The sequence below is a fragment of the Puma concolor genome, chromosome A3 (genome assembly GCF_028749965.1).
Source record: "Puma concolor isolate L17-30 chromosome A3, mPumCon1.1.hap2, whole genome shotgun sequence".
NCBI lineage: Eukaryota > Metazoa > Chordata > Mammalia > Carnivora > Felidae > Puma > Puma concolor.
Window position 1 is genome coordinate 79,764,582 of NC_141669.1, and position 26,883 is coordinate 79,791,464.

Here is a 26,883-nt window from a genome sequence, read left to right on the forward strand (position 1 = left end):
GCCCCGACTCTCTCCCTGAGGTTACCACTGTCCTCAATTCACATTTTATTGTTTTTACCCACTTAAACCTTTGTATTTTGTGACTCAGTGTTCACAGATTTTGGTTCCTGGGGGATGGAAAGCAAGCACTGCTTATTAATTCTCAGTTTCAGTCTTGAGATGCCTATGGTCAGAAATAGCTTGTATTTGAGCTTCTGGCTGCCTGGCCCCCCAAGTGGTAAGGGAATAGTCAAGTTCAGGGTGGGGCCAAGTCCCAATGGACTTTGCTCCCTCCTCTTTCTCATCCTACCTGCCCTGCTCTACTGGGAGCATGCTGGGGCAGGTATGGGTCTGCCCTGATTCCCATGGCAAAGCACAGGCTGGTCTTGGGTCCACCTTTGCTGCAGAGTTGCCTTCATTCGGGCAGGTTCTGTCTGCCACTGAGCATCCCCTTGGTCTCTGCTTTAAACACTTGTCACTCACATGGCTCATGAGCCCTGCCCTAAAGATAGCATCTCAGACAGGCTCTCTGTTCCCCCCTCTTCCCAGGCCTGTCCCACCTTCCTGTCAGCTGCTCTGTCCCCATTCACGGTGGGACAGGGACACACTCCGCTGTGCGGCCATCCAGGGTTGGGTGAACAAATGGTCTGTGTCTGACAGATGGCCTGTGTTTTTATTCAGTGAAGTCTTCCTTCCCACTATCTGCTGGGAGCCTTTCCTTTTGCGTAAAGAAGCTCTTGCTCCCCACCTCACTCCCCCCCTTTGCCTCCTCACATAAACTGAAATATGCATGATTCTCTCTAGAGAGCCAGAGGCCTCAAAATGAAGTTGGGGCTCTTTCTCTGCTCATCCTACATCTCCTTCCAGAAGTGGGCTTGGGAGTCCCTTCCTCCTTGACCCATGACTGTGCCATACTCTCCACCTCCAGTCACTGCCCTCTGTCACTTCAGGTTACCCTGGGTTTCAGAAAGGACTCAGCACCTGCCTCTGAAGTCCTGTTACCTCCTTACTTTTCTTATGTCTGCAGGGATGTCTAGCATCACCAAGCTAGACTTCTGGACTTCTGCTTCCCTCTCTGTGGTTATTCCTAAAACTGCCCCCAGGGTGCCCATCCCTGGATCCCAGCCCTCTGAATCCCCGCCTCCCCTTCTGCTGTGTAGCCTGCTCTTGGCTCCCCCTTACTCCTTGTCTGCCAGGCTCACTGGAGCTTTATGTCCATTGGCCCTGCAGTACAGGCATGGCCAAGCCCCAATCACTGCCCTGAGAACTGAGAGTCTGAAGTGTGAACTTCCCATGTGACTAGGGTGATGGAGGGGATGTGTGCCAAGCACTGTGTAAGATTGGGGGAGGGGTTAGGCATTTGAGGTCCCCTCTTTCAGCAGAGCTCTTCCAGCAGAGTCTGGGAGGCAGGAGGAAGAATTATCCCCAGGAGCAGCGTGGGAAGGATAGGGTACTACAAGAAGGCTCAAAATAGTGTGGAGATACTAAACCACCTAATGTGGGTACAGTTAATAAAATTTTGCATGCTTATTGTAAAGGGTTTAGAAAAACATGGTCCAGTAGATAGACAATAAAATCATGGCACAACTATTACCAGTGTTAACATTTTAATATATTTTCTTCTTAATATCTTCCACTTTGTGTGTGTATGTATGTGTACTTCTGTGTATTTATTCTGGTAGAGCTTAGAATTTTACTTTTTCACCTGTCAGTTGTTATAAACTCAGTGATTTCCATTTCAAATTCTACACGGTTTTTCACCATATTTTACCATATGACTGAACCATAATTTACTGTGTCCCTAACAGGCATTTAGGCTGCTATTAAATCTTGTGATTTATGGTATAAAATATGTTACTGGCAGTGCTGTAGTGAATGGCTTTGCCTGAGATCCTGCCAGAGAGCAGGGGCTCCAGTCTTCTCATGCTCACTCTTGCAGCAAATCTACCCCCACCCCTCCAACACATACACATGGTGGCGGAGCACACTCCAGTTCTGCTATGAGTCTGCTTTGCATGGATGCTTTGTGCACAGGCCGACCCGAAGGGATGTAACTGCATTCTACCAAGAGGTCTGGCTTTCGCACCAGCAAAGACTATCCCTACCTCCACCACCACCACTATGCAGGGTCTTTATAGCCTTGCTGCCTGGCTGGTGGCTGCCTTAGAGCTGAAGAAATAGCCACACGATATCTTCTTTGTAAGACATATTTTATTTTATTACTATTTTTTAATGTTTATTTTGAGAGAGAGAGAGAGAGCGAGAACGAGAGTGCCTGAATGTGAGCAGGGAAGGGGCAGGGGGAGAGAGAGAGAGAGAGAGAGAGAGAGAATATCTCAAGCAGGCTCCTCTCTGTCAGTGCAGCCTGACATGGGGCTTGATCTCAAACTGTGAGGTCCTGACCTGAGCCAAAATCAAGAGTCAGACGCTTAACTGACAGAGCCACCCAGGAGCCCTAGACATAATTTTAGATTAAGTTAAAAACTGAATGTGCATGAAGATGTTGATTTGGTCTTTAATATATGATCCACATGCATCCTGGCCAAGCATGAGATATGTTTACAATCTAACACGCAAATGAAAAAGCAGGCTACTCTACCTTTTGTACACACTGGTCTTATCTGTAAAACTGGAGAGCTAACTGCAGTGAAGGTGTGGTTATGAGTGGGGATTTCCTCCTTTACTTTCCAAACTTGCAGTAAGAGAACTGTGGTGGTTTTTCCTTTTAGCGTTCCTGTGCTTGCTTTCCTTGGCTGACTACAGGGTCGGATTCCTCGAAAACCCCCAGGGTGGGTCCCGGCATGACGTGGGTACTGGGCAGCTGGCGTCTGTCTGGTTGTCCCCCACCTGTAGGGCCAGCTGTCACTTAGGGACCACTGCTGCCATTCTTCTAGTGATGGCAGTTCAGCTGTGGGTTCCTTTATTTTGTTGATTTCAGAGTTTAAGCATCTTATTAATTTGAGAGTATTTTGATTTTTAAGTGAGACTTTTGAGAGCTTTCTTCATTCATCATACTTTGAATGGGTTAACCCAGAGTTCTGTTGTCATTGTAGAATATTCTTATCTTGAGGTAAGTCTGTAACTGAGAATATAGTAATCTGTTGGAAACACCTTGTCTAAAGTACTAAAATGTGCCATTTGCTAACCCACCCAAATTATATGTTCTCTTCTTCTTAAAAATTATTTAAGTTTCACTAAAATGAAGGGAGGGGTGCCTCCTGATGAGAAAGTTAAATTAGAAACAGGACTTTGTAGAAGTTTTGAATCACCACCTTCAATGGGAAATTTGCCACAGCCCCATGGAGTGGACTGTGGTTTTCCAGGGTCCCTGGCAGCGGGTTTGTGTTTCCTGATTCCTCCCTATAACAGAAGGCTCAATTTCTAGCTTTTTCTGGTCTGTTTCCGGGTATCTTCCTGGGGAACCGTAATAACATTGACTGATTTTATTTTGTTTCCCGAAGTCTCAGTAATGAATTAGGCCAAGTTTTATGGAAATGCACATACGTTATGGGCGCTCTTACAAGATGGTCCAAGAATCCGACGTATCCTGGTGACAGTGATGACAGTGACGCTTTGTGAAACAGCAGAGGTGCTTTGAACTCTCCTGGGGTGCTGCAAGTCTGGGAAGTTTGAAAAATCTTGCTCCTAATCCAGCACAGCGCTGCCTTGTTCTCTCATCTTCTCTCTTTCTCTTGCTTTTTTCCTGTCCTGCTCCTTTCCTTGCTCTTAGTTCCTCGAGGAAGAGGAACCCCTTCCATTTCTCATCAGCCTATGTACCCAAGCAGTGATGCATCTCAGTGGCCTAAAAAGGTGGAAACTGGTGGATTTGCAGGGGAGCCAGAAGAAGGGAGACCTGGCTCAGGCCAGGCAGGGGCTCCCCAGAGTTGCCCAGAGGCCCTACAGCTTGGGGTGGGTGAATTAGGCCCAGACCACAGAGCTTTTAGATCATGTGCTGGATTCCTGCAGATGAGTTACATCAGAGGAGTCTAGGAATAGAAGCCAATTCTTAGAAGGCTGGGTTGCATGAAGGGGAAGGCAGCTGCTTCTCAAATGTCTGATTGCTCTACTTCTGAGGGCCTTAGCCCGGTGGGAACTGTCATGTGAGGAGTCTGCCCCGCCTTGACCTGGAGCCATTGTATTAGTGACCTCAGCCAACAGCAGGAAGTAGGCATGGGCGAGACTGGAAGTGAACACTCAGCAAGCCCACAAACGTGCCGTGATTGGCTCCTAAGGAGGCCAGAGGTAGTTAAGTGCTGTGGGGAGATAAGTATAGGTTACCATTCCTGCTTTAAGAAAAGGTGGGGGTGGAGGGAAGGCTAGTTGATTCAGAGCTAAGATTATTTTCTTAAATAAACTTCTAAATTTTAGAATTGTCTTAGGTTTATAGAAAAGTTGGGAAGATAGTACAGAGTTCCTCTATATCTCCTGCCCCCACCCATTTCCCATATTGTTAACATCTTACATTATCGTGGTACATTAGTCACAACTAATGAACTGATATTGATACATTATTATTAACTAAACTCCATGCTTTATTTAGATTTACTTAGTTTTACCTAATGTCCTTTTTCTGTCCCCAGATCCTTATCCAAGACACCACATTACACTTACTCATCTTAATTCCTCAGAGTCCTCTTGGTTGTGAGAAGTTTTGACTTCCCTTATGATGACCTTGACAGTTTTGAGGAGTACTGTCCAGATATTTATAACCCACCCTTGTCATGGGTTTGTCTGATGTTTTCCTCATGTAATATTGGGGATGTGGGATTTGGAGAGGAAGGCCACAAGGATGATGTACCCTTCTGGTTACATCACAGCAGGGCACACACTTGTCAACATGACTTATCACTGTGGACGCTGACCTTGAGCACTGGGCTCAGGTAAGGTTTATCAGGTTTCTTCCTTGTAAAGGTATACTCCCCACCTCTTGTGTAACATTCTTTCTGGAAGACAGTTGCCATGTGCAGCCCACAGGTAAGGGGTGAGTGGCTTTACCTCTTTGAAGGGTTAGGACATAAGTTATTTGGAATTCTTCAGTATGGGAAGAATTTTATTTATTCACTCGTTCATTTATATTAGTATGGATTCATGGATATTTATTTTAGACTTTGGGTTATAAGTCAGTATTAGCTTAATTATTTCATTGCTCACATTGTTCCAGCTTTGGCCACTGGAAGCTCTTTCAGTTGGCTCCCGGGACCCTTTGACATACTCCATTATTATGGGGCTTTTTACTGGGTTTTTGTTTTTTGTTGTTGTTTTAACACGACTTTTCGACACTGCAAGATACTCCACGCTCATCTTGTTACTTTCCTGCCCGAGCCCTAGAATCAGCCATTTCTACAAAGAACCCTCATTCCTTTTATTGGAGAATGGTATTAGAAACTAGGATATGGGCACTGAGTGTCTAAAAGTGTTATAATTTCAGTTCCTGTGTACTCAATTGAACGACAATGACCAAAGCAAAACATGTAAGTAGCAATACTAGTAAGGGATAACTGAAAATCTTCTCCATTGACCAGCTCTGCCTCCTTGGGCTCTATATGTACCATCTTAAAGTTATAAATTGATGTGCCCCTCATTCTGAATTCTGTTTTTGAAATTGTCACTTTAGTGGTGCTATCATGATTCATAGGCTCTCACTCTGAAGTCACATACTTTCTTGCCAGTTCATGGTGGAGATGCTATGTCCTGAATGAATGATTCCTGCTCCCTGAGTCTTATAGTGACTCTTGGTCAAAAGCAATAAAGTCTAACCTAAGAAAAGAACCCAATGGAAAAGAAGTTCCAACACAATGAGCTGGGTAAACAGGAAGCAGAGCCAGAGCTCCTTAAAGGGAGGGCTACTTGAGGCTGGGGTTCAGGAAGAGGTCTAGGGGCTGGGCTTGGAGCCAGCTCCTGCCTCTGGGTGTGGTGAGGAGTGCTGTGGGATCTTGATGTGAGAGCTATAAGATAGAAGCCTCACATCTTGACCTAAAGACTCCAGGCCCTTGCCTTTAAGTGAGTGCATGCATATGCATGTGCATGAGTGTGTACATGATGTAGTTTTGGTTCTCAGCCTCACTGGGAAGCCAGTTCTGGGCCTATTGCCTCAGTCCTGTGTGGGATGCCAGTGGTATTAGAGAAGAGGGTGATGAGAGCAGATAAACCTCAAAGGAAGAGGGGGCAGAACTGAGTGACCAGTTCGGTTGATGATTGGAAAGCTGTGTCAGATCTGTCTGAGCTTCTGAGCATGGTGGGGCCCCAAAGGGAAAGAATCCAGGAGAAGCCAATTCTGAAGAGAATGTGGCCTCACACTTCAGTGGGTGTTGTGAGTCCACAGCTGGTGGCTAGTTGACTTGGAAATGCTATATTGGGCCTCAAGGGAGAGGGATGTAGGCATCATCTTTTGGATGGCTTAGTGGATAAAATTGGTATGGTGTAGGAGAATGGAGGCACACACTGAGGACTAGGCCAGGCCTGCAACCTTTCCCTGTCTTTGTGGTTGTCCTCGGTGCTGGCAAAGGGCCCTATCATGCTGAATGACTCTGATGGGCACTGGTTCACTGAAGCACCAAATGAGAGCTGTCATTTACACTCCATCTGTTGGCACCATCCGTACCAAGTGGTTCAGCATCTTTTATCTTGGAGATTTTGGAACACTGTGCTGCAACCCCGAGGTGCCTGACTCCTTTGACAGTCTCGCTCTGGGGGAAATTTGGCTCTAAAGTTTTCTTCTTGGCAGAGAAAGAAAGGGGAAGGGGCTCCCCTCCCTGAAGCTGAGAGGATGCACAGGAACGCACCTCCCTGCCATAACTGGGCACGTAACTTGTTTCCAGAGGGAGATGGTAGGGACATCTTTAACTGTTTGGTTTGAATTTTTGTCCTTGGCTGACATGGAATTTTGTGTAGGGTTTTACACCCTCGCCCTATGCAGCTGCCAAATTCCTGTCTGCCTTTTCCACTCCCTCTGTTTGGAATTAACATCTTTGTAGGACCCATGTGCCTGTGGAGTGATGTGCACAGTCTAGAAAGGCCCAGGACGATGGAGTTCATCCAGAACTCCTTGTGACCTCCTAAGGTGTGGTGGCTGGAAGTGAGGTGGGAGCTATGGGATAGTGAGCAGGGCTCCGGTTCTGGGTGTGTCACAAGGACTTGGTGGTGTGTTGGATGTGGCAGAGGGAAGGGCTTGGGGAGGAAGGAAGGAAGACTCCATGTTTTGGAGGAGGAGGAGACTAGACTGGAGCAGGAGGGAAAAGGAACAGCGCTGCCACCCCCAAAAAGTCAAGAATGTCCTCTTGAGGGCTGAGGTTTTCTGCTGGTTTCCTTTTCCTGACCATATTGCTCGTCACACGGGAATCTCTAAAAAGAGACAGTACCTGGCTCTGGAGTATGGATCCCCATGTGAAGATGAAGACACTGTATGGGAGGGACTGTGTCCATCCTATGATGGTCTTCTCAGTTGGGCCTCACAGAGGTACCCCAAGTCCCCACGCCTGTGGTATTATGGTAAACATAGAGGAAGAGCTTGGGGCTTCGGGAAGGGAGTTTGATTCTCATTGGTTAGATATGAGGTACTTCCAGAGGTATTTGTGGTTTGGTTTGGTCCTGAGCCTTTATTGTCCTTGTGGGGAGCCTTTCCTTCCTCGCATTCTGTTTGGAACTAGGACTATACTAGCCTGTGACACACAGGCTGTACTAGCCTCCCAGTCAATGAGGTGGGAATCTAGAGGCCCTGTCAGTGGTGACAGCTAGGTGAAGGGTGGACACCTGCCACAAATCTGGCCAGATAACACTTTGAGGTGAAATATTCGCTCCTTTGGGTTTCACAATAGATCTTGAAGGGTTTGTTTGTTTTCTAAAATTATTATTTTACAATATGTGGACTCTTTCTGCTTAGAACAAAATAAAACACTTTCCAAAGAAGCATTTAAACGCTAACTTCGTAATGAAAGAAAATTGTAGTGGGGGCGGGGAATAAAATGAAGCTTCATTTCTTTATGGTGGTGGAGAAAAAAAATCAAAACCCAAACTGTGTCAGACAGACAATAGTAGGAACACTAAGTTCCATCTGTATCTAATTTCAGTTGAGACCCAGTTAATCAAAAACAAATTGTATTTCCAAAAAGGAGTGGGAGGTGAGCTTTGTGCATTTCTAGAAGATTTTCACAGTATGAGTAGTCACATAGTCAGATGGTAGATTTTTTTTTTTTTTAAAGTTTGGATTAAAGTCTTTGTTTTCAGCAACTGCCTTCCTGATAGCGTGCTGCTCCCTGACCCAGTAGCCCAGTAACATGTAAGGCAAGATTGTTTCATGAGCAGATACCATGGAGCCAGTGCAGGGCGGGGGCTGGGGAGCAGAAGGTAAACCAAGTGCCCGTGAGCCCCTATGGCCCTCATGTGGTGGGTAGTCTCTTTAAAACATTCACACATGCTGTCATCTGGATGGTTTGGTTTCCAAGCCCTCAGGAGGGGGACCAGGGAAAAGCAGTATACTTCAGTTGACAAGAACATTAAAAGGACAGGGAGAGTGAAGAGAGGGAAGCCATCCTAATGGGTAGATGGAACAACAGAAAAAGAGCAGCAAGCCTAGTGCATTTAATACAGAGATAAGCCTGCACCTTTGTATACAGTCACACACTTGAGTTGTGTTTCTCTTCATCCCCATACTGCAGATGGGAAAGGAGGCCCCACAGAGGGGACTGTCAGGGCATGCAGGTAGGGGACAGGACTGGATCTGTGTTGTGGGAAGAGTACAGTATATTTTATAACATTTTTTTCTAGTGTGGTTTGCTTTTTTGAAGTTGCCACCCAACTGATAATCTCACTGGCCAGAAGCAGCTGCTAGAGATTTCCAACATCTCTCTTATTGTCTGAAGGGGTAGACCCTGCTGATATGCTGTCTCTGGGAGCCAGTACATTATGTCCTTTATCACTGATTCCCATCTCACACCTAGAATCTTTCCTGCCTCAGCTGGCCGGGAGGAAATCTCAGAAGGGTGTGAGGGCAGGTATCTGGATTCCTGTGATATCAGGGGGCCCTTTAGGGATGACTCCGTTGATACCTTCATGAATGTGAGCACAATCAGGTCCTGGGGGAGGTCCAGGCACTGGCTGACTCTGGAAAGGGTGCCCATCCAGCCTGTATAGGAAGCACAACCTTCTGGCATCAGTTTGCTGTCTGGAGGGACCTGGAGGGGAAAAAGAGCCTATTGAGGAACTCTGTCCAGAGTAATGGCAGTTTGCTAAGTACTGACTTTGGGCTTTGTGGGTGATTGAGGAGCTCCATTTTATAGATGAGGAATCTGAGGCTGGAAGGGTTCCAGGGTGCAGTCCAGTTCTCAGCTCCTGCATGGCAGAGCCAGCACTGGAGCTATCCTGCCTCCCACCCCCTGCCCATCAGGTGGAGATGGTTGTCTGGTGTTGTCACATTCCCAGCCCTCTCCTCAGTTTCATTTTCGGAATGCCATCTGCTGCTCTTGGGGAATGGACAACAGTTGGTGATTTCCAAGAATGTGCTAGCAACTTTCCTTTCTCCCCTGCCTGGTTATCCCAAACCAGTTGTTTTTTGGGAGGGAGGAGTACCACATTTCTTTCAGATGTTGATTGGAACCCTTTTGGCCTTCTCAGCTGAGTGGCCCAGAATGAAATGAGCCTCATATGTGTAGAGGAGGTTTACTTGAGGGGTATTTATTGTGAGGGATATATGTGGTTCATCTGCTTCCTGATGATCTGATTTGTGATCACACACCAACCATGCATGGTAGTGTTTCCTCACATTTTATAAATGACTTGCTAGTCAGCAAGTCATATAAATGACTATTGTTATTAACAAAAATAGTGTATTTTTATTTTGTTATTATTTTTTTAAATGTTTATTTATTTTGAGAGAAAGAGAGAGAGCGAGCATGCACATGCACAAGTTAGGGAGGGGCAGAGAGAGAGAGTGAGAGAGAGAATCCCAAGCAGGCTCTGCTCTGTCAGCTCAGAGCCCCATGTGGGGCTCGATCTCACAAACCTGTGAGATCATGACCTGAACCAAAATCAAGAGTCGGATGCTTAACTGACTGAGCTACCCAGGTGCCCCTTCAAAAATAATGTATTTTTATTTTTATTAAAAAAAATTTTTTTTTTAACATTTATTTATTTTTGAGACAGAGAGAGAGCATGAACAGGGAAGGGTCAGAGAAAGAGGGAGACACAGAATCTGAAATAGGCTCCAGGCTCTGAGCTGTCAGCACAGAGCCTGACGCGGGGCTTGAACCCACGGACCGCGAGATCATGACCTGAGCCGAAGTCGGACGCTTAACCGACTGAGCCACCCAGGCGCCCCTAAAAAAATAATGTATTTTTAAAGGTATGGCTTAGTTCCTCCTGAGGGAAGTTTCCTCTTAGTGTGTAGAATTCCTGTTCTGCTGGTTGATGCCAGCTTCCCTGACATGGAATATTAGACTAAAAGGAAGTTGCACGTAGTGTTTTGTTCTTTGTTAGAAATTAAGTATACATTCTATCAGGATTCACTTCTAGAATGATATAGTATTAGGGGTTCTGCAGACCTGCTCCTCAGCAAAACAACAATCATTGATGAAAATTGTTTTTAGGAAATCAATTAAAATATCTGGAAGTTGCCGTAAAGGCATACAGCAAATGAAGAAACATTTATTCAGGAAAATCTAAATCACAGTAATAACAGCAAAAGTTTGTGGCACTTGAGCTGTGGCCTACTTTTTCCTGCCCAGGTCAGCATGACAGAAGCCATACCTTTGGCTGGATGTGGCCAAGAAGGTGTGGCTCCCTCTCCTTTGGGTTTCCATCAAGGGCTTCAGCATCTCCCTGAGAGGGGCAGCTGCCAGCATTTCTCATTCCCCTCTAGCTACATGTTGCAGAGGCTAAATTCCAGGCAAATATAGCCAGCCTCTGCTTGTAGGGTGGAGGCTCTTCACCAAACTGAGAATCCTGAGGCCCTAATTGCCCTCTGTCACCCCAGTTTACTTGTAGGGCAGAGGCTCAATTCCAGAAGAGTCAAGCCTAGAAGATCAAGAGCTACTGCCCTCACCCAGCACTCTGTTCATAAAATGAGGGTGCCACTCTGAAAGAAGTGGGCCACTATCCTTGACCCCAGCTCTAGGGCAGTGGCTCAGAAATTTTGCCAAGGAGGGGACGAGGTAGTCCATAAGAAGAGAAAGCTCTGGGGCTCTCCCCAAAGGTGCTGAATTTATTTACGCCAGAGCATGGGGAAGTTCAGACCTAATGATACTCTAAAAAACAAAGAGATTTTGGTGGTAAGTAACTAAGGAGGCTGGTAGCTCCCTGAGAGCAAGAGTTGAAACTTTAGGCTAGAGACAACCAGGGAAAGAGACAACTAGGAAGAACCCTCCTGGGGTCAGAACAGACCTCATACCCGGACATAAAAAATTACCCCTTCACAAAGGCTTCATTTAATTGGATCAGGCTGTGTAACAATTGATGCCCCAGATCGTTGTCAAAAACAGCTGGGTATGATAACATCAGAGGCAGGCAGGCAGCCTAAAAGAGGCCAGGGAAGAGGAGAGTCCTGAAAAAACCATGTCATCCCAGGGAGACTGGACCCCCTGGGGAATACCATTGGAAGCTGAGCCCTCTGGTGGAGTGGGGGGGCAGGGATGGACTTCACTAAATTAGTCCAGCCAACTCACTGAAAGAATAAACAAAAACAAGCCCCCAGGGAGGAGAGGATCACCATTCAGAACTGCTACAATATATTTAAAAGGTCCAGGTTTCAAAAAAAAAAAAAAAAAAAAGGTAAGATATGCAAAGAAACAGAAATTTGAGATGGGATTTTTAAAAAGTGACCGAAACTGTGTGGGAGAGGGCTGAGATACTGGGTTTAACAGACCAAGACTTCAAAGCAGCCATGATAAAAGTATTCAGAGAACTAGAGGAACATGCTTAACGGGTAAAGACCTGATATGATGACAACGTCTGACCAATTAGGGAATAAATCAATAAAGAGATAGAAAGTATAAAAGTGAACCAAATGGTTAGGGTGCTTGGCTGGCTCAAGCAGTAGAACATCCTACTCTTGATCTCAGGGTCATGAATTCAAGCCCCATGTTGGGTGTGGAGCCTACCTAAAACAGCACCACCACCACCACCAAAAAAACCCAAACTAAATGGAAATTCTGGAGTTGAACAGTAATAGCTGGTGTGAAGAATTCACTAGAAGGCCACAGCACTGGATGTTAACTAGCAGAAGATAGAATTAGTAAGCTTAAAGATAGAGTGATAGAGGTTATACATTTCAAATGACAGAGAGAAAAAATGAAGAAAACAAACAGAGCCTCAGAGAAATTTAGGATATCACTAAACACACCAACATCCATCTAATACAAGTACCAGAAGGTGAGGAGAAAGGAACAAAAAAAAAAAAAAAAAAAAGGAAAAGAAAAGAAAGAATGGCTGAAAACTTCCCAAATTTGTTGAAAGACAATCCACACATTTAAGAAACACAATAAACTCCAATAATATAAATACAAAGAAGTCCACATCTACGCACATCATAGTAAAGAACGTTGAAAGAGAAAGTCTTGAAAGCAGCAAGAGAGAAATGACTCAAATTGTACCAACGAATCCCAGTAATATTAGCTGCTGACCTCTCATAGAAACAGTGGATGTGGGATGGAGAAGGCAGTGGGATGGCTTAGTCAAAGTCCTGAAAAGAAAAAAATCCACTAACCAAGGATCTTATATCCAGCAAAACTCTCTCTCAGTAATAAAAGTGAAAGAAAGAGATTCTAAAATTAAAGCAAAAACAATTTATCATCAGCAGACCTGCCTTATAGGATGTTTAAAGAAAGTTGTTGCTGAAAGCAAATGATCAGACGATTATTCAAATCCATATGAGGAAACCAAGAATGCCAACAGCGTAGGTTATCATACAATTATAAAAGGCAGTGTAGGGGCACCTGGGTGGCTCAGTCGGTTAAGTGTCCGACTTCAGCTTGGGTCATGATCTCATGGTTTGTGGGTTCGAGCCCCATGTCGGGCTCTGTGCTGACAGCTCAGAGCCTGGAGCCTGCTTTGGGTTCTGTGTCCCCCTCTTTCTCTGACTCTCTCTCTCTCAAAAAATAAAAATAAACATTAAAAAAAATTTTAAAGGCAGGGTGAATATGTATTTCTCCCCCTTTCTTCTTTGAACTGATTTAAAAAGCAATTTTATTAAATGATATGCATACATTTATGTTCTTGGGCCTGTAACATTTAGAAAAGTAATGTATTTGGCAGTAACAGCATAAAGGAGGTAATGGAAGCAAAGCCTTATTAGAGGAGGGAAGTTATACTGCATTAGGTAACTTGAATCCATAGGACAGAATGAAGAGAACCAGAAATAATAAGGTTAATAGAACAGACTCTGTAAACGTATACTTGCTTTCCTTCTCTCAGCTTCTTTAAAAACACGAAGCTATGTAAAGAAATAGTAACACTATATTTTTGGATTTCTAGCATATATAGATATGATACGTGTAGAAATAATTGAACAAAGAGAATAGAGCTATATAGGAGGAATGTTTCTGTGTCTCACTGGAATAGTGTGGGTAGAGTAATTAAAGGTTACACTAGAAAATATTATCGCTTAATGCAAAGGAGAGAAGTAAATGAGGAAACAACAAAAAAGACAGACATCTATGTTCTTACCACCTTCAGATGGTTTTTGTTATCCAGGCATAAACTAAACATTCGAGTTTGGCTTTCTTTAATTCTGCGTGAAGAGAAACATTGTCGGCCTTCTCTGGATAGAGCCCTCATCTGGCTCTGGTTCATTCTGGGTCTTTTTCTCAAAGGTGGATTTTAAATGTTGCATTCAGAACATGTCCAGTCCTGACCTGGAGGTTGTAAAGATGGAGTGAGGGAGAAGCTTGGGGCCTAGAGTTTAGTCAGGATTGGTATGTCCTGGCTCTGGTACTGTCTGAGTTGTAGCCTTGAACTGGTCCCTTTTCCGTCTCTGACACTGGATCTCAAATGTTAAAAGGTCACCCTGAGCATTCGGGGAGGTAGTGACTGGTGTGTGCTTGACCACAGGCACCCCCAGCCCCATCGCAGCGGGTCAGATGCGGGGAGGGGAGAGAGGGGATTTGGGTTCTCTGCCTCAGTGTGAGAGCAGTGCACCTGTGCAAGCAGAAAGTTGCTTTGCCACCTCTCATCCTTGACCTCTTACTGGCGGCATCCACCACCCCACATGCTGGTTGCAGTAGATTAGAGGACGACAGGTACAATCTGTAAGGCATGTTGTTACGGACTAAACTGTTCCTCCCTGCATTCATGTTGAAGTCCTGACCCCCCAATGTGACTGTATTTGGACAGAGTCTCTCTAAAGGGGCAATTAAGGTTAAATGAGGTCATAAGGGCAGGGCCCTAATCCAATGCACCTGGTGTCCTTAGACAAGGAAGAGACACCAGAGAGGGGCATACAGATTAAAGGCCATGTGGGGACATGGCAAGAGGGTGACCATCTGCATACCGTGGAGAGAGGCCTCAGGAGGAACCTACCTGCTAGCCCCGTAATTTTGGACTTCTGGTCTCCAGAACTGTGAGAAGACAGATGTCTGTTGTTTAAGTCACCCAGGCTGTGGTGTTTTGTTACGGCAGCTGGATCAGACTAATAAACCTATTTAATTGTTCTTTCTTGATACCCACCGGCATGACTGCCGCATTCTGCCCCACTGAGGAGCCGGGAAAGCAGTCCCACTCAAAATTACAAACGTGTAGGCATGCAAGATCACTACAAACAAGAAGGCAGTTTTGGAGATTGTTTTCTCTTTGTCTTCTTTCGGATCTATTTAATGACAGCTGGGTGACAAAAGCCATTTGAGTGGTGGTTATCACCCTGCCAGAAGGGGACTGAGGGTCTGGTTGTGTGTGCAGTGATACGGCTGTTCTCCCAGAAATGCCAGGTTTCGATTGGATTGTGATCCCTTCCCTGTTTTTCCCCCTAAAACAGTGATGGTGGATAATCATGTTGGTATTTTTAGAACTGCTTTGCAGTTTCTCTGTGCAAACCTTTCCCGGGTACATGGTTTAATCCTCTCATCTAGCCTTGTTTAAGATCTACAGAGTGCTATATTTATTTGACTTTACTTGAAATTTCCAGGCTTTTCAGAATGTTGCTCCAAGAAGTCTGATGCCTACAGAACTCTAGAACTTATGCCTTAAAAGGCTTAACTACTGGTATGTTTGTAGGCATTCTTTTTTAAAAAATATCAAACGCTTCATGACGTTGCGTGGCATCCTTGTACAGGGGCCGTGCTAATCTTTTTGTGTTGTTCCAATTTTAGTACATGCAGTGCCAAAGAGAGCACTGTTGGTAGGCATTCTTATGACTTATTTTTCCCTGTTTTTCTTAGACCATCTAGGACAGGGCAGCTAACCCTGTCCAAATTAGTGTCAGGAAGTCTTTTTTTTTTTTTTTTTTTTAATAGGCTTTGTTTTTTAGAGCAGTTTTAGATTCGTAGCAAAGTAGAACAGAAAGTAGAGACAATTCTCATATACCCCCCCTGTCTCCACACAATCTTTTAATTGTGCCCTTGTGATCTTCCAAGGACAGTAGGGGAAGATTCTCCATCCTACAGAAGCAGGAAGTTTCTCGGCCAGGTTGGCGAGTTTCAGGGATCAGGTGCAGGGTGAGGGTGACAGCCTGCCCGCCTCAGTCTTTGGCTTGAATGTAGCTTGGGTCTGGCACCTAGCAGAACATCACTGTGTCTACAGTGGGCCCAGTGGTGTCACAAGAGATGCCTTTGGCAGGCCCAGATCTAGTTCCTTAGGGGATGCCTCACTACTGCTCACCACCTCAGGCTGTATCATTCTCCAGATGGAATGTGTCATTTAAAGATTAAAATCCTGACTGCTGCCTTTTTTTTCTTTCTTTTTAAAATTTTTTAATTTATTTTTTTAATTCTTGAGTTATTTTTGAAAGAGCGAGACAGAGTGAGAGTAGGGGAGGAACAGAGAGAGAGGAAGATACAGAATCCGAAGCGGGATCCAGGCTCTGAGCTGTCAGCACAGAGCCCAACGTGGGGCTTGAACTTACGAACCATGAAATCATGACCTGAGCTGAAGTCGGACACTTAACCAACTGAGCCACCCAGGTGCCCCCTGACTGCTGCCTCTTCAAAGCATTTTTGCCTTTGTGTCTCATTTGACCCTTAGCCAGTCTTTGTGTCACTTAAATTTTACTTAGTACCTTGTGGTCTACAAAGCCTTCACACACACACTTTCTTAATCAAGATTTGCAACAAACCTCTAAGGTGGGACTGTCTCCCCAGCTTAATGACAGAGGACATGGGCTTAGAGTCCAGCCTTCCCACAGTGAAAAAGCTGGTTGGTGGTAGTGTTGGAGATGGGATGCTGTGTTCCATTCATTCACTCTGCTTGAGGCCCAGTGGCCTGAAGGGGCCATGTCTGCCCCTGGAGGGATGGATGCAAGCTTTATATCTGAATAAATTTGGTGTGTGTGTGTGCGTGTGTGTGTGTGTACATATATACATACACGCACACACACGCACACACTTAAATATTTAGTTCAAACATTACATGCAGGAAATTAAGTTAAACAATTTACTTAAGGAAAAATCTTTGGACACCAGTACAAGGTCACAATAGAAGTCATGACCTCAGTGTGCCTGCCATTTGGGAAGTACTGCAATATCTGTGCTAACTTTGCGAGATGACCAGAGTGGAAAGCAGAGTCCTGTTGTCTGCCCCAGCCTTGCTGTTTGTCCACAGAGATGGGGAATAATGACTCCCTGTGGCTGAGGCAGGCTTTGTTGGGAGGAGCAAATGACAGAGCAGAATAAACACAATTCAGACCATTTTGAACACTCTATCACTGTAGGATAGTAGACTGGGGGTAAGGGATGGGGAGGAAAGGCCACATCCAGCTGTGGGGTGCCAGAGTCTGTGATCCTAAGACCTGATAGCTGAATTAAAACCCAAAAGAGACCAAGAGCCCAAAGGCTCTGATTCTTTTTTTTTTTTTTTTTAATTTTTTAATGTTTATTTATTTTTGAGAGAGAGAGACAGATTGTGAATGGAGGAGGAGCAGAGAGAGAGGGAGACACAGAATCTGAAACAGGCTCCAGGTTCTGAGCTGTCAGCACAGAGCCCGACGTGGGGCTTGAACCCACGAACCATAAGATCATGACCTGAGCCGAAGTCATGGGCCACCCAGGCGCCAAAGGGCTCTGAGTCTTCATCAGTTGTGTTTCAGTGACATTTCTCTGCCCCTTATTTGTAGCCAATAAGTATACTGATGCATCTGACACTGTTAGCTGAGCAGTGCTGGGAGAGCTCTGGCCCAGTGCAGGGTGTCTCTGAACTGACCCAAGACGTTAGTTGTCTTCATATATCAGTGCCTGCTTCCTTCCTGCACAGTATTCTGAAAAAAAAAAAAAAGAAAAAAAAAAAAAAAATATATATATATATATATATATATATATGTTCACACCTGCATCTGGCCCCTTTAAGAGCCTAGTCCTCACTGAACCCTAGTGATGGGGCTGGATAATAGTCCTGGAAGTGTTAGGTGGTACCTCTCTGGGGCTGGCTTAATTCTCCAGATGAGAAGATTCCATCTGGTGGAGGCCTCCCACCCTGGCTCTCTTGTCAGCACTCTGGCCTCCAGTGAAGGAGACAGAGCCTGAAGCCGCCTGGCAAGGGGGTTTGAAGTGGCTTGGAAGATGTATCTGCTACATGCTAGCTTCCAGTTTATAGTTTTTCTACAGATTTCTTCTAGTGGGAGATAGGAGCAGTTCTAGAAGTAAAGGTTGAAAGCAAATTTTTCCTGATCTATTACTTAACTGCCAAGAATGTTTAAAAAAAAAATGTGAAAGCACAAGTAGAGATTTTAATTAGTTTTCATTGTCACTGCTCTTGGTGATGGTAATTTTACATGTGATATATGACAGGGAGATATCTTATGGGGGCCTTTGTTCTCAGTGTGTTCTCTACATTTCAGAACTTAGCTGCAAATTTTGGAGAAAAATAATGGCAGAAGTACCATATGACGTTTTCCTTATTATTACATAGGTGCCCAACTGGTTAGCATTCTCTTTCTAAACAGAAGCGCAACCAACTTAGAAATCTTTCTGGAACAAGGCCACAGAAGAAGGGAAGATGTTGCTGGCAACGTTGTTGAGCAGTCTCTCGACTACAGAGCTTAGAGTGAGGTCTTCTGGGGCAGCCCGCTGAAAGGCGAGAAACATGGCCCTGGTGTCAGGTGTTTGCTTACAGACCTGAATTGCTTGGCCTCTTCAGTTATCAAGTGGTGTTAGCTCCTTTTGTGGTTGTTGATGTTGTTGGGTTTTATTTTATTTTCAGAACTGAATAGTGCTTCCTTCGAGCTAGTGAGTGTGTCCTGGCTTTAGGTTGAATTGTTGTGACGACAGAGTGACCTTTGGAACCCCTTGGAGACCTGCCAGGACAGGAGAGTTGTTTTTCAAGTGTTGGTTGTAGATGTTGTCCATCTGTTCTGTGCAGGTGCCATCTTGGCCCAGCCTTACCAGGCCTGCCCTGGTTTGTACAAAGTAAGCAAGAGGTTTGTTTTCAGAAGCCCAGGAGAGTTCAAGAAAGTACTGAGACTTTTCCAGTTTATTTGAACAATTAGAATTCTAGTGAGTTCTTCAGCCTAGTAGCTGAAGCCCAGTGCTGTGGTCTAGTATCAGTGGCTCCCTGGAATTGACCCAGTCCTGGCTCTCCAGTCTGTTCTCTCTGTCCCTTAGAATGCTGGGCCTCCCTGATCCCTGAATTAATTTGTCCTTGAGTGTGCTTGTGTCTTTTAAAGTCAGATCTGTCCACACTGTGTCTGGATCACCTCTCTGTGTCTGACTTACCTCTCTCACAGCCTAGGGCATGCATTTCATTTTGTCTTACCTGAATGTCTTACTCCTTTGTTACACTGTTGGCTCTTTGCAGTAGGGATCACTTCTGACTCACCTGTGTGTCCCCTTTAAGTGCGTGGCTTTGCACCTATTGAATGAATGAATGAATGAACAACTGCAGTTCCAGATTGCAGGCTCCCACAATCTCCTGTCAGAGGGTGTTGCAGGCCATTGGAGGGCCAGGCTTGCCAGCTGAGCACAGAAACACCTCTCTCCTCTCCCCCGCTGTTTTCTTCACTGGTGGTTGGGAAGATGTGCCATGGCAGGTGTTGCTGTTTAGCATGAGGACCCTGAGTGTCCACAGGCTCCTTTCCCTGCCCAGCAGAGCTCACTCAACCTGCTTTGAACACTGCCTGAAGAAATGCCTGGGTCCTAGAGTCACCGTTTGTGGTTCTGTTTTTAAAATTGCTTTTCTTGGGTTTTCATCATTCCTGCCACTCTCGGCTTTGCAGTAAGAGCTGTGACCCAGCTGCCATGGGAGGGTTCTCTTTGGCCTGTTCAGCCAGACACTCCAGACCATACTTTTAGGGGCTACCTGTGAAGAGGAAACTGATTAGTGGGGGAACCTTGGAACCCTGCTCCACCTCTGCTGACTGGTAGGCAATACTGGGGAGAGATCCCGACTTCTCCAGCTTTGGTGATGCCCTCTCCTCCTTGTTTTTTTTTTGTTTGTTTGTTTTTCTTTTTTTTTTTTTTATTTATATATGAAATTTATCGTCAAATTGGTTTCCATACAACACCCAGTGCTCATCCCAAAAGGTGCCCTCCTCAATACCCGTCACCCACCCTCTCCTCCCTCCCACCCCCCATCAACCCTTAGTTTGTTCTCAGTTCTCAACAGTCTCTTATGCTTTGGCTCTCTCCCACTCTAACCTCTTTTTTTTTTTTTTTTTTTCCTCCCCTCCCCCATGGGTTCCTGTTAAGTTGCTCAGGATCCACATAAGAGTGAAACCATATGGTATCTGTCTTTCTCTGTATGGCTTATTTCACTTAGCATCACACTCTCCAGTTCCATCCACGTTGCTACAAAAGGCCATATTTCATTTTTTCTCATTGCCACGTAGTATTCCATTGTGTATATAAACCACAATTTCTTTATCCATTCATCAGTTGATGGACATTTAGGCTCTTTCCATAATTTGGCTATTGTTGAGAGTGCTGCTATGAACATTGGGGTACAAGTGCCCCTATGCATCAGTACTCCTGTGTCCCTTGGATAAATTCCTAGCAGTGCTATTGCTGGGTCATAGGGTAGGTCTATTTTTAATTTTCTGAGGAACCTCCACACTGCTTTCCAGAGCGGCTGCACCAATTTGCATTCCCACCAACAGTGCAAGAGGGTTCCCGTTTCTCCACATCCTCTCCAGCGTCTATAGTCTCCTGATTTGTTCATTTTGGCCACTCTGACTGGCGTGAGGTGATACCTGAGTGTGGTTTTGATTTGTATTTCCCTGATAAGGAGCGACGCTGAACATATTTTCATGTGCCTGTTGGCCATCCGGATGTCTTCTTTAGAGAAGTGTCTATTCATGTTTTCTGCCCATTTCTTCACTGGGTTATTTGTTTTTCGGGTGTGGAGTTTGGTGAGCTCTTTATAGATTTTGGATACTAGCCCTTTGTCCAATATGTCATTTGCAAATATCTTTTCCCATTCCGTTGGTTGCCGTTTAGTTTTGTTGGTTGTTTCCTTTTGCTGTGCAGAAGCTTTTTATCTTCATAAGGTCCCAGTAATTCACTTTTGCTTTTAATTCCCTTGCCTTTGGGGATGTGTCGAGTAAGAGATTGCTACGGCTGAGGTCAGAGAGGTCTTTTCCTGCTTTCTCCTCTAAGGTTTTGATGGTTTCCTTTCTCACATTCAGGTCCTTTATCCATTTTGAGTTTATTTTTGTGAATGGTGTGAGAAAGTGGTCTAGTTTCAACCTTCTGCATGTTGCTGTCCAGTTCTCCCAGCACCATTTGTTAAAGAGACTGTCTTTTTTCCATTGGATGTTCTTTCCTGCTTTGTCAAAGATGAGTTGGCCATACGTTTGTGGGTCTAGTTCTGGGGTTTCTATTCTATTCCATTGGTCTATGTGTCTGTTTTTGTGCCAATACCATGCTGTCTTGATGATGACAGCTTTGTAGTAGAGGCTAAAGTCTGGGATTGTGATGCCTCCTGCTTTGGTCTTCTTCAAAATTACTTTGGCTATTCGGGGCCTTTTGTGGTTCCATATGAATTTTAGGATTGCTTGTTCTAGTTTCGAGAAGAATGCTGGTGCAATTTTGATTGGGATTGCATTGAATGTGTAGATAGCTTTGGGTACAAGATTTATTCTTCCAATCCATGAGCAGGGAATGTCTTTCCATTTCTTTAAATCTTCTTCAATTACCTTCATAAGCTTTCTATAGTTTTCAGCATACAGATCCTTTACAACTTTGGTTAGATTTATTCCTAGGTATTTTATGCTTCTTGGTGCAATTGTGAATGGGATCAGTTTCTTTACTTGTCTTTCTGTTGTTTCATTGTTAGTGTATAAGAATGCAACTGATTTCTGAACATTGATTTTGTATCCTGCAACTTTGCTGAATTCATGTATCAGTTCTAGCAGACTTTTGGTGGAGTCTATCGGATTTTCCATGTATAATATCATGTCATCTGCAAAAAGCGAAAGCTTGACTTCATCTTTGCCAATTTTGATGCCTTTGATTTCCTTTCGTTGTCTGATTGCTGATGCTAGAAGTTCCAGCACTATGTTAAACAACAGCGGTGAGAGTGGGCATCCCTGTCGTGTTCCTGATCTCAGGGAAAAAGCTCTCAGTTTTTCCCCGTTGAGGATGATGTTAGCTGTGGGCTTTTCATAAATGGCTTTTATGATCTTTAAGTATGTTCCTTCTATCCCGACTTTCTCAAGGGTTTTTATTAAGAAAGGGTGCTGGATTTTGTCAAAGGCCTTTTCTGCATCGATTGACAGGATCATATGGTTCTTCTCTTTTTTTTTGTTAATGTGATGTATCACGTTGATTGATTTGCGAATGTTGAACCAGCCCTGCATCCCAGGAATGAATCCCACTTGATCGTGGTGAATAATTCTTTTTATATGCCATTGAATTCGATTTGCTAGTATCTTATTGAGAATTTTTGCATCCATATTCATGAGGGATATTGGCCTGTAGTTCTCTTTTTTTACTGGGTCTCTGTCTGGTTTAGGAATCAAAGTAATACTGGTTTCATAGAATGAGTCTGGAAGTTTTCCTTCCCTTTCTATTTCTTGGAATAGCTTGAGAAGGATAGGTATTATCTCTGCTTTAAACGTCTGGTAGAACTCCCCTGGGAAGCCATCTGGTCCTGGACTCTTATTTGTTGGGAGATTTTTGATAACCGATTCAATTTCTTCGCTGGTTATGGGTCTGTTCAAGCTTTCTATTTCCTCCTGATTGAGTTTTGGAAGAGTGTGGGTGTTCAGGAATTTGTCCATTTCTTCCAGGTTGTCCAATTTGTTGGCATATAATTTTTCATAGTATTCCCTGATAATTGTTTGTATCTCTGAGGGATTGGTTGTAATAATTCCATTTTCCTTCATGATTTTATCTATTTGGGTCATCTCCCTTTTCTTTTTGAGAAGCCTGGCTAGAGGTTTGTCACTTTTGTTTATTTTTTCAAAAAACCAACTCTTGGTTTCGTTGATCTGCTCTACAGTTTTTTTAGATTCTATATTGTTTATTTCTGCTCTGATCTTTATGATTTCTCTTCTTCTGCTGGGTTTAGGCTGCCTTTGCTGTTCTGCTTCTATTTCCTTTAGGTGTGCTGTTAGATTTTGTATTTGGGATGTTTCTTGTTTCTGGAGATAGGCCTGGATTGCAATGTATTTTCCTCTCAGGACTGCCTTCGCTGCGTCCCAAAGCGTTTGAATTGTTGTATTTTCATTTTCGTTTGTTTCCATATATTTTTTAATTTCTTCTCTAATTGCCTGGTTGACCCACTCATTCGTTAGTAGGGTGTTCTTTAACCTCCACGCTTTTGGGGGTTTTCCAGACTTTTTTCTGTGGTTGATTTCAAGCTTCATAGCATTGTGGTCTGAAAGTATGCATGGTATGATTTCAATTCTTGTAAACTTATGAAGGGCTGTTTTGTGACCCAGTATATGATCTATCTTGGAGAATGTTCCATGTGCACTCGAGAAGAAAGTATATTCTGTTGCTTTGGGATGCAGAGTTCTAAATATATCTGTCAAGTCCATCTGATCCAATGTCTCATTCAGGGCCCTTGTTTCTTTATTGACCGTGTGTCTAGATGATCTATCCATTTCTGTAAGTGGGGTGTTAAAGTCCCCTGCAATTACCACATTCTTATCAATAAGGTTGCTTATGTTTATGAGTAATTGTTTTATATATTTGGGCGCTCCGGTATTCGGACATTTATAATTGTTAGCTCTTCCTGATGGATAGACCCTGTCACTATTATATAATGTCCTTCTTCATCTCTTGTTACAGCCTTTAATTTAAAGTCTAGTTTCTCTGATATAAGTATGGCTACTCCAGCTTTCTTTTGGCTTCCAGTAGCATGATAAATAGTTCTCCATCCCCTCACTCTCAATCTAAAGGTGTCCTCAAGTCTAAAATGAGTCTCTTGTAGACAGCAAATAGATGGGTCTTGTTTTTTTATCCATTCTGATACCCAATGTCTTTTGGTTGGCGCATTTAATCCATTTACATTCAGTGTTATTATAGAAAGATATGGGTTTAGAGTCATTGTGATGTCTGTATGTTTTATGCTTGTAGTGATGTCTCTGGTACTTTGTCTCACAGGGTCCCCCTTAGGATCTCTTGTAGGGCTGGTTTAGTGGTGACAAATTCCTTCAGTTTTTGTTTGTTTGGGAAGACCTTTATCTCCTTCTATTCTAAATGACAGACTTGCTGGATAAAGGATTCTCGGCTGCATATTTTTTCTGTCTAGCACACTGAAAATCTTGTGCCAATTCTTTCTGGCCTGCCAAGTTTCAAAAGAGAGATCAGTCACGAGTCTTATAGGTCTCCCTTTATATGTGAGGGCACGTTTACCCCTTGCTGCTTTCAGAATTTTCTCTTTATCCTTGTATTTTGCCAGTTTCACTATGATATGTTGTGCAGAAGATCGATTCAAGTTACGTCTGAAGGGAGTTCTCTGTGCCTCTTGGATTTCAATGCCTTTTTCCTTCCCCACTTCAGGGAAGTTCTCAGCTATTATTTCTTCAAGTACCCCTTCAGCACCTTTCCCTCTCTCTTCCTCCTCTGGGATACCAATTATGCGTATATTATTTCTTTTTAGTGTATCACTTAGTTCTCTAATTTTCCCCTCATACTCCTGGATTTTTTTATCTCTCTTTTTCTCAGCTTCCTCTTTTTCCATAACTTTATCTTCTAGTTCACCTATTCTCTCCCCTGCCTCTTCAGTCCGAGCCGTGGTGGTTTCCATTTTGTTATGCATTTCGTTTAAAGCGTTTTTCAGCTCCTCGTGACTGTTCCTTAGTCCCTTGATCTCTGTAGCAAGAGATTCTCTGCTGTCAGCTATACTGTTTTCAAGCCCAGCGATTAATTTTATGACTATTATTCTAAATTCACTTTCTGTTATATTATTTAAATCCTTTTTGACCAGCTCATTAGCTGTTGTTATTTCCTGGAGATTCTTCTGAGGGGAATTCTTCCGCTTGGTCATTTTGGATAGTCCCTGGCGTGGTGAGGACCTGCAGGGCACTTCCCCTGTGCTGTGGTGTATAACTGGAGTTGGTGGGCGGAGCCGCAGTCAGACCTGATGTCTGCCCCCAGCCCACCGCTGTGTCCACAGTCAGACTGGTGCGTGCCTTCTCTTCCCCTCTCCTAGGGGCGGGATTCACTGTGGGGTGGGGTGGCCTGTCTGGGCTACTTGCACACTGCCAGGCTTGTGATGCTGGGGATCTGGCGTCTTAGCTGGGGTGGGTAGGCAAGGTGCACAGGGGCAGGAGGGGCAGGCTTAGCTTGCTTCTCCTTAGGTGATCCACTTCAGGAGGGGCCCTGTGGCAGCAGGAGGGAGTCAGATCCGCTGCCGGAGGTTTGGCTCCGCAGAAGCGCGCAGAGTTGGGTGTTTGCGTGGAGCGAGCAAGTTCCCTGGCAGGAACTGGTTCTCTTTGGGATTTTGGCTGGGGGATGGGCGGGGGAGATGGCGCTGGCGAGCGCCTTCGTTCCCCACCAAACTGAGCTCTGTCGTCCGGGGGCTCAGCAGCTCTCCTTCCCTTTGTCCTCCAGCCTTCCCGCTTTCTGAGCAGAGCTGTTAACTTATGACCTCCCAGACGCTAAGTCGCGCTTGCTGTCGGAACACAGTCCGTCAGGCCCCTCCGCTTTTTGGAAGCCAGACTCGGGGGCTCTGCTTGGCCGGCGAGCCGCCCCTCCGCCCCGGCTCCCTCCCGCCAGTACGTGGAGCGCGCACCGCCTCACCGCCCTTCCTACCCTCTTCCGTGGGCCTCTCGTCTGCGCCTGGCTCCGGCGACTCCGTTCTGCTAATCCTCTGGCGGTTTTCTGGGTTATTTAGGCAGGTGTAGGTGGAATCTAAGTGATCAGCAGGACGCGCGGTGAGCCCAGCGTCCTCCTACGCCGCCATCTTCCTCCTATCCCACCCTCTCCTCCTTGTACAGACAGGTGGGAGAAATATGTGAAAGAAAGGTTTGTCTCTCTCTCTCTTTCTTTTTTTTTTTTTTAAGTTTTGTATATTTTGAGAGAGAGAGAGAGAGAGAGAGAGAATGAATCCCAAGCAGGCTCCACACTGCGATCGCAGAGCTTAACGCAGGGCTTGAACCCATGAACCATGAGATCATGACCTGAGCTGAAATCGAGTTGGATGCTTAACTGAGCTACCCAGGTGCCTTGAAAAGTCTCTCTTTTGTGACAGACTGACTTCCGACTGTCACAGTCGTTTGGTTAGAGAGCTCGTTTCCCTGTCTCAATCCTATCATATCACATCCTCAGAGAAACACACACACACACGTTCTCTCAAAAAAAAAAAAAAAATCCTCACAACAACCAAGAAAACCCAAAACAACCAAATAACTCAAGTGGGTAGCTAAAGCTATGAAATCTTTTTTCCAGAAAAGTCTCATATAAAAGTCAGGACTGCTTGCTTTTTTTTTTTTATGTAAAAATATGGAGCACGGAAGTCTTTTCAGAGTCTTTTCTATGTGTTCCACCCAACATGATTGGTTAAAACAATATTCCTCTTCTGTAGCTAAAGTAAGCTGATAATATACCACTTTGCCAGAGATTTATATATGGTAAGGCTTACAGAATGTGTGACCCACTTTATTTCCAAGACTGAGACCTCTCTCAATAATTTTGGTTTGTTGGTGCAGAAGCTAAAACCAGCTTCATTGGTGCTGCCCACTTGGAGGCCTTGGGCATCCTCAGTCTCCTGGCTTATTGCCATGTTCCAGAAATAACTTTGTCTTCCCAGAATTTCATTGATCTGTGGTTGTTGCTTCACATTTATAGCCCTTTATGGAATTTTATGGCTGCTCTGAAAACTTTACATTCTCTTGTGAAGCCCAACCTTACACTTCTGAATTAGAAAACATGCTTTCTTAGTGATTATGAAAATAAACTGAATCCACCCAACTCCAGTCATCTGAGACACATTGGAACTTTCAAATTATTGTCAATCCTACTCTGTCAGTGGTCGAGAAGGAAATAGTGTATTTGGAGTGAGCCTGTAAGTAAGCACCTCGTTAGGCCCCACGTACCATGCTGCTGGAGGTGCTGGAGTGAGGCTGGTGAGGGGTTTAGCAGGAGCAAGACGGGGGCACTGGGGTGCTGCAGGTGGGGCTGGATTGGAAACTGCATGTTGTGGTGCAGGTGCACAGATACCAGAATTTGAAGTAAACCTGAGGCCATCTTATTTGGATTAACCCCATAGGTTGGATCTTCCTCTGTTTTCCCAAAACTCCATTAGCGTTAGCAAGGAGTTTTGAAAGTTGCTTGGATATTTGGTTCTCGTTAAACAGAACCAAAGCTTGGCTTCATGGTTGCTCACTGA

At 44.6% G+C, this 26,883-nt stretch overlaps 1 protein-coding gene and 1 non-coding gene across 15 annotated transcripts in view; one reads left to right on the forward strand and one right to left on the reverse strand.

Annotated features, from left to right (window-relative positions):
- The window catches only part of INPP4A (inositol polyphosphate-4-phosphatase type I A), a 163,230-nt gene that overhangs the window by 39,447 nt on the left and 96,900 nt on the right, over positions 1-26,883 (forward strand). The window lies entirely within an intron of this gene.
- Positions 15,188-15,291, reverse strand: LOC112869793 (U6 spliceosomal RNA). Its single transcript, XR_003224439.1, has one exon. It is a non-coding gene; the product is annotated as a U6 spliceosomal RNA (small nuclear RNA).